This window comes from Pleurodeles waltl, chromosome 7, assembly GCF_031143425.1.
Source record: "Pleurodeles waltl isolate 20211129_DDA chromosome 7, aPleWal1.hap1.20221129, whole genome shotgun sequence".
Taxonomy (NCBI): Eukaryota; Metazoa; Chordata; class Amphibia; order Caudata; family Salamandridae; genus Pleurodeles; species Pleurodeles waltl.
Window position 1 is genome coordinate 1,327,814,244 of NC_090446.1, and position 6,834 is coordinate 1,327,821,077.

Below are 6,834 nucleotides of genomic sequence, written 5' to 3' on the forward strand. Positions count from 1 at the left end.
TGTGTTTGAAAGACCAGTACATCTCCCATGTGAATGCCAAGTTCCCTGGCTTAGTGCAGTGCGCTTACATCCTGCGGAATAGCAGCATCCCTTATGTGATGGGGCAACTCCAGAGGCACCGTGTGTGGCTATTAGGTGAGCACCTGGAAGCAAGTCAGTGGGAACGGTTGTCTGGGTCTAGGGATATCACTCCAGGTTAGTGTGTGTCTAACAGTTGTCCCTCGCCATTTGTAGGTGACTCTGGTTACCCCAACCTGTCATGGCTACTGACCCCAGTGAGGAATCCCAGGACAAGGGCAGAGGAACGCTACAATGAGGCCCATGGGCGAACACAGCAGATAATAGAGCGCACCTTCGGCCTCCTGAAGGCCAGGTTCAGGTGCTTCCATATGACATTTGGATCCCTAGTCTACTCACCAAAGAAAGTGTGCCAGATCATCGTGGCCTGCTGTATGCTTCACAACTTGGCTTTGAAACGACAGGTGCCTTTTCTGCAGGAGGATGGTCCAGATGGCGGTGTTGTTGCAGCTGTGGAGCCTGTGGACAGTGAAGACGAGGAAGCAGAAGAAGAGGACATGGACAACAGGAACTCGGTGATCCTGCAATATTTCCAGTGAGACACAGGTAAGAATACAGACCTGCCTACTACATGTACTTTAACACTACTACCTCTCTTCTGTCTGTTGTTTTCACCCAGTGTATGGTCACTGAGTTGTCACTTTCCCTTACGATTTCACAGATGTGGGTCACACTGTGTGACATCTGCTTTGATTCCTCATGGACTAGAGGTATGTTGACATTACAATTTAAAGTGCATTTTGCCACAGTAATTGCTAATACACTATTCCGAAATCACAGACTGACTCCAGATTGGTTTGTGCTTCAAGGGTGTTTATTTAAGTGCTCAATATTGGAGGGGGTTGCAAAATGGTGAGGGTTGATGGTGGAGGAATGTCCAGTCTATTAGTCTCACAGGTGCATTGCCCAAATAGGCATAGGAAGTGGAGCTGGGGCAGTTTAAGAATGGACAGGGTGACAAAGTGGGACAGAAGGATGACATTCAGGGTGGTCTCATTTCTTGGCGGGGTCTTGCCATTGTTCTCTGTCTTTGTCCTGGATTGCGGGGTGGTTCTCCCTCTGCAGGGGGTGGGGTGCTGGTGTGGTGGTCCTGTAGTGGAGCCTCCTGTCCACTAGCGCCGGTGGAGGTGGTGGGCAGTTCATCGTCCATGCTAGTGTCAGGGGCCCCTTGTTGTGCCACAATGTCCCTCCTGGTGTTGATTACTTCTTTCAGCACCCCTACGATGGTGCCCAGGGTGGAATTGATGGCTCTGAGTTCCTCCCTGAAGCCCAAATACTGTTCCTCCTGCAGGCGCTGGGTCTCCTGAAACTTGGCCAGTACCGTTGCCATCGTCTCCTGGGAGTGGTGGTAGACTCCCCTGATGGAGGAGAGATCCTCGTGGAGAGTGGGTTCCCTGGGCCTGTCCTCCCCCTGTTGCACAGCAGCCCTCCCAGTTCCCCTGTGTTCCTGGGCCTCCGTCCCCTGGAGCGTGTGCCCACTACCACTGCCCCCAGGTCTCTGTTGTTGTTGGGGTGGTGGGTTAGCCTGGGTTCCCTGTAGTGGTGGACACACTGCTGATTGACGTGTCCTGGGGACAGAGGTATGGGCCCGCTGGGTGGGTGCTGTGCTGGTGTTTCCAGAGGGGGGAAGCTCTGTGGTGGCCTGTGACTGTGTCAGGGGAACCGACTGTCCAGAGGTCCCCCGATGGGCCGGGCTGGTCATCTAGATCCAGTTGGACAGAGCTGCTGTCATCACTGTGGGCCTCTTCTGTTGGTGGTGTGGACATGTGTGGACCCTCCTGTCCGGTGACATTGGGTAGGGGTCCTGCAGGGGTATAAAAGGATGTTTATTACATCTGTGTGTGCCATGGTGTGCAATGGGTGGGTGTCCGTTTACCCCAGTGCTTGCATTCCTGCGTAGGACCTTGTGTGATGATGGTTTAGGGGGGTGTATGGGTATGTGCAGTGGCCATGCTTTGGTGATGGGTGTCCATGCTTTGTTGTTGCATGCAGGGCTTGGTGTTAGGATGTGTGGGTTGTGACAGTGGGACATTTGTGAGGAGTTGGAGTGATGGGGATGAGGGTGAGGGTGGGGCTCTGTGATGGCATGCAGGTAGGGTGGGTGATGTAATAATTAAGATTTGACTTACAAGAGTCCATTCCTCCATCTACTCCTGCGAGGCCCTCAGGATGCAGAATCGGCAAGACCTGCTCCTCCTATGTTGTTAGTTGTGGGGGAGGAGGTGGAGGTCCGCCGCCCGTCCGCTGAACCGCAAGGTGGTGTCTTGAGACCACGTAACGCACCTTCCCCTGTAGGTTGTTCCACCTCTTCCTGATGTCATCCCGATTTCTTGGGTGCTGTCCCACTGCGTTGACCCTGTCCATTATTCTTTGCCATAGCTCCATCTTCCTAGCAATGGAGGTGTGCTGCACTTGTGATCCGAATAGCTGTGGCTCTACCCGGACGATTTCCTCCACCATGACCCTGAGCTCCTCCTCCGAGAACCTGGGGTGTCTTTGCCGTGCCATGGGGTGATGTGGGTGATGTGTGGGGTGGTGTGTGTGGTGATAGGTGGGGTGATATTTAGTGGTGTGTTGTGTGAGGTGCGTGGAAGTTCTGTGGGTGATGGTATTGTGTGCCTGTGGATGCTTGGTAGTTGTTTGTGGTGTCTCTCTCTGGCCTTCGTTCGGGATTTTTGGTTGTAGGGGTTTGTGGGTGATGTGGGTGTGTGTTTTATATTGTATTGAGTGTGTGGGAGTGGTGTGTGTATGTGTATCAGGTGTGTGTTTTGGGAATTGTCCAATGTGGCTGTGTTTTGTATGTGTGTGTGTATTTGAGCGTGGCGGTGTGTACCGCCAATGGAATACCGCTGTTGAAAGACCGCCGCGTGGATTCGTGTGTCATGATAGTGTGGGCGTATTTCTGTTGGCGTGACAGTGGAGGTTTTGTTTTTGCCAGTTTATCACTGACCTTTGGTGTGGCGGACTTGTGCGGGTGTCTGAATTTTGGCGGATTCCGTGCTGTGGGTCATAATGACCGTGGCAGAATTCTGCAGCCGCAGCGGTGTGTTGGCGGTCTTCTGCACGGTGGTAAGCGGCTTTTACCGCCAATGTTGTAATGAGGGCCTGTGTCTTTTATTTTATGGTAGCCACTACTCGGATAGGGAAGTGCTGATATCCCCCCAGGAGACTGAGATCTGAAGGAGTCAGGTATAAACACATTTTTTTGTCATGCTCCAAAAGGTGGTGCACTGCAGACTGTACAGAGGACAATATACAAACGGTTCTTCTTTGTTACTCTCTTCCTTATCACTATTATTATGATTTGTGGTTCATTTTCTCCCACTGTTAGTTTCTACTTTTACTGTTCACATTCCACAATTATCTTCAATATTTTTGGCTCATTATAGCCGTTCCTTGACACACCGATCAGTCATTTCTCTATTTTCCTGGCCATAAAAATACTGTCTATATTCTTCAATATATACATTTTTCTCATCCTCTTATTTTTCTAAGAATTTGCGCTCTTTTTCAGTTTAATGTTTCTCTTTTCACCTCCTGTCCATTTAAAAACTCACTCCAACATGGCGGATGTTCGTGGTCTATTTTGCCCCCCTTTTTCCTTGTATGTCTATTTATTTTCTGTAAATAACCATCCCCAACATGGCGGCGTTTTTGGTCCGTCTTTTATTTTTATTCTCACGTTAGGGAGATCGGCACTCCCACTTCCGAATTCCGGGCACATATGTTGTGCTTCTCGGGACCGGCTTTTGATTCGCGTTGTGTTTTTCGCATTGCGGCCGGTCATTCTGTAGTTAGCCGGCCACATGCGCATTCCGGCGGCCGTTTGGACCGCGTTTTGAAAGAAACTTATTTTGAGCCGCCTTATACTCCACTCGTAAACGGACGGTAAGCCTTCTTGGGACCTCACATGGTTCCCATCATTTACTGATTCTCGGGCGTTTTTTGCTCATTACCTAAATTGCATATACTTCATAGGTTTGGTTTTTGATTTATAGGTATATTTTTCCTTCCCTGTGCCACATATTGGGCTGGCTACATGTCACTTTCTATGATTTTTCGGATCGCTTCTCTTGCGGAGTTACTTTTTTGAAAAACCACACAGCGGTAAGCTTCTCTCTCCTCATTTCTTGTAATCTTTTTTGGACCATGAGATTTTATTGATTCAACATCCCATAAGTCCTTTTATTCAATTTAATTATCATATTCATTTTGGAACTTGTTCTTTAGGTAACTGATACACATTGTGTTACTATTGACTGGATACTTTTTAGGGTACGTTTTCTCCAGATTTCTTTTTTCTTGCACAACCTGATAATCAGTTCCTCCTTACTGATTGCACTTTTACCTTTTATTACATGTACTACTAGTTTGTTAAATACACACTATTGGAATTTTCTTTTACTATATACTAATCCTTTGCTCTAGTACTGGTACACGCTGCATATTATGCGAATGCACGATCAAGAACATGTCGTGCACGGGTTCGCTAACATTAAATATATGTCGGTACACACATTTTTGATTGATTTTTTTTTATTAATTTTTTCTTGTACACTTATTTTTATCTTTATCTCTATTTCCGGCTGTGGTATTTTTACATGTATACATCTATCCACTCTTCTTGCACTAGAGCATAGAATATATATGTTTTCTCTGGTTATGTTACAGCCCTGAAGAAGCCCTATGCTGGGCGAAACGCGTTGGCCATTCATCGTGAACTCATCACCTGTTCATGAATTTGCAACGATTGCAAGGATATAAGGCTCTTTGTTTTTTGTTTGTATATTATCTGTGGTCACAACCTACACTGCCCACCAGGGTGGTGTTAAGTTAATATTCTGGACTGTCAACGAAATATTAAACCGGAAATATTGTTTCTTTACATTGTTACACTGGCTTTGTCCGTTTGTATATTGTCCTCTGTACAGTCTGCAGTGCACCACCTTATGGAGCATTTCTTAGTGGAGCTGTCTTCCAGCCCCGTTGAGTTCCTTATTGCAGTAGGAACTATGGTGTAGTTGCACGCTCTTTGAAACTTAGCAATACTTTCCATGTTTTTTACTTATACTCATGTACTAGGGGGTATTAATAGGGATGCTGCGTTGCTGATGAGCTTACTGCATATCTTTTGGTTTACATTTTTTTGTCATTCTTCATCTATTTTTAAAGTTCTGAATTTAATTTACTGAACAAACAACATAAATATATGTTCTGCTATTTATAAAAAGGGAACAGAAATATATAAACTGTTATTTATTACTCATCAATTAAACATTCATTTTATAAAGACAATGAGGACAGAATTTAACATAAATAGACAACAATCAAAAACACTTAACACAAATTATTGAAACAAAAAACGATTAGACTATTAGATCTAAGAAAACAGTACCTTGTACACATTACAAAGAAACAATTAAATAAAACACATCTTAATTTCCCATGAAGTCCATGAATGTCCACTTTTCAGTCCAAAAATATTTAATCAGAATAGGACCGTCATAGGACAAAAGTACATACTCAATATATTATCATGTGGAAGCAGGCATCAAAAGTTGTAATAAAGGCTGATCTATAGAGCAATTACTTAAAAGTAATGAGGCCTCATTTTGCAAAATTAAACGTCCTGTATATGAATAACAAAAGATAATGCTAAATACGCAATCACTATTAATTTCCAGACCCATGAATATAATTTTGCAACCTAAAAGCAAATTAAATGGATATTAGAGTGTTACTTCACCAATAAATGAGCAATTTCCTCTTATGGAAATAGACAGGTGAGTGGGAACTAATCACATATCCACAATTCCATTAAAGTAGCACTGGTTACTGAGCAATTGAACCAGTCTCATGAATAGAGGATGTTGGGGAGGAATGCTGGCACCATGGTGCCATGAGCTTTTGCAACGGAGCTCTCCCAACAGACAGGAGACCCAAAAAGTAGGTCTGGGCGTAATTCAGATTAGTTGGTTCACTGAGTAGGCACACATTCATTTCCATTGGCTGGTTTGCCCTTGAGAATAAAAGGTCACTGTTGATGTTTTTGTCAACACAAAGCTGACAATCAAACTGCTGGGCATCTTATCTTCTGTGGGTACCGTGCCTCCAAGGTGAAATACACGGCTTCGCCCGCCGCTCACAGGGGATTACGAGAGGTTTGTAGCTCACAGGAGACCCATACTTATTCTGGGTTTGACATCATCCTGCCCTGGTTAGAGAAGATGGCCTTCCCGGAGTCTGGAGCCCTGGTCATCGGGAACCAGGCCATCCAGCTGAAAACCATGGCTTTGCCAGCCTCTCACGGTGGGTTATGGGAGTTGTTCAGCCCACAGGAGCCCCCAACTCCTCCTTGGTCTGATACTACGGGCAGGGAAGGTGACCCAGCCCATTTTGACCTGAAGGGACTGGGCCTCTCAGACAAAACCAATGGTTTCCCCATCCTCATTGGGTATGACTGGAACTGTTCAGCCTGCGTGACCCGCAGATTCCTCTTGTGGTCCGATGCCACCCTACACCAGGATCTGTCCGGTGGTTGGGCCTTCACAGGGGTCCTGTCTCCACTCCTCATCCCAGAGGGACACAGGTCCTACAGAGTCTGCAACCATTATGCATTGGATGGGGACTGTCACCCAAGTTCATTATTTAAGGGTTCCCTTGGTCATTGACTTTCACCTTCCAGGTGTCTGAGCTTGGGGAGCTAAGGAAAGTTAAGCCACAGCCAACTACCCTCTTCTCTTGGGCTTCTTGTGA

At 46.2% G+C, this 6,834-nt stretch overlaps 1 long non-coding RNA gene across 1 annotated transcript; it reads left to right on the forward strand.

Annotated features, from left to right (window-relative positions):
- Positions 1-3,819: 3,819 nt before the first annotated feature.
- Positions 3,820-4,957, forward strand: LOC138247394 (uncharacterized). The gene is made up of 3 exons (XR_011194485.1): positions 3,820-3,966; positions 4,077-4,185; positions 4,750-4,957. It is a non-coding gene; the product is annotated as an uncharacterized lncRNA (long non-coding RNA).
- The last annotated feature ends 1,877 nt before the right edge of the window (positions 4,958-6,834 follow it).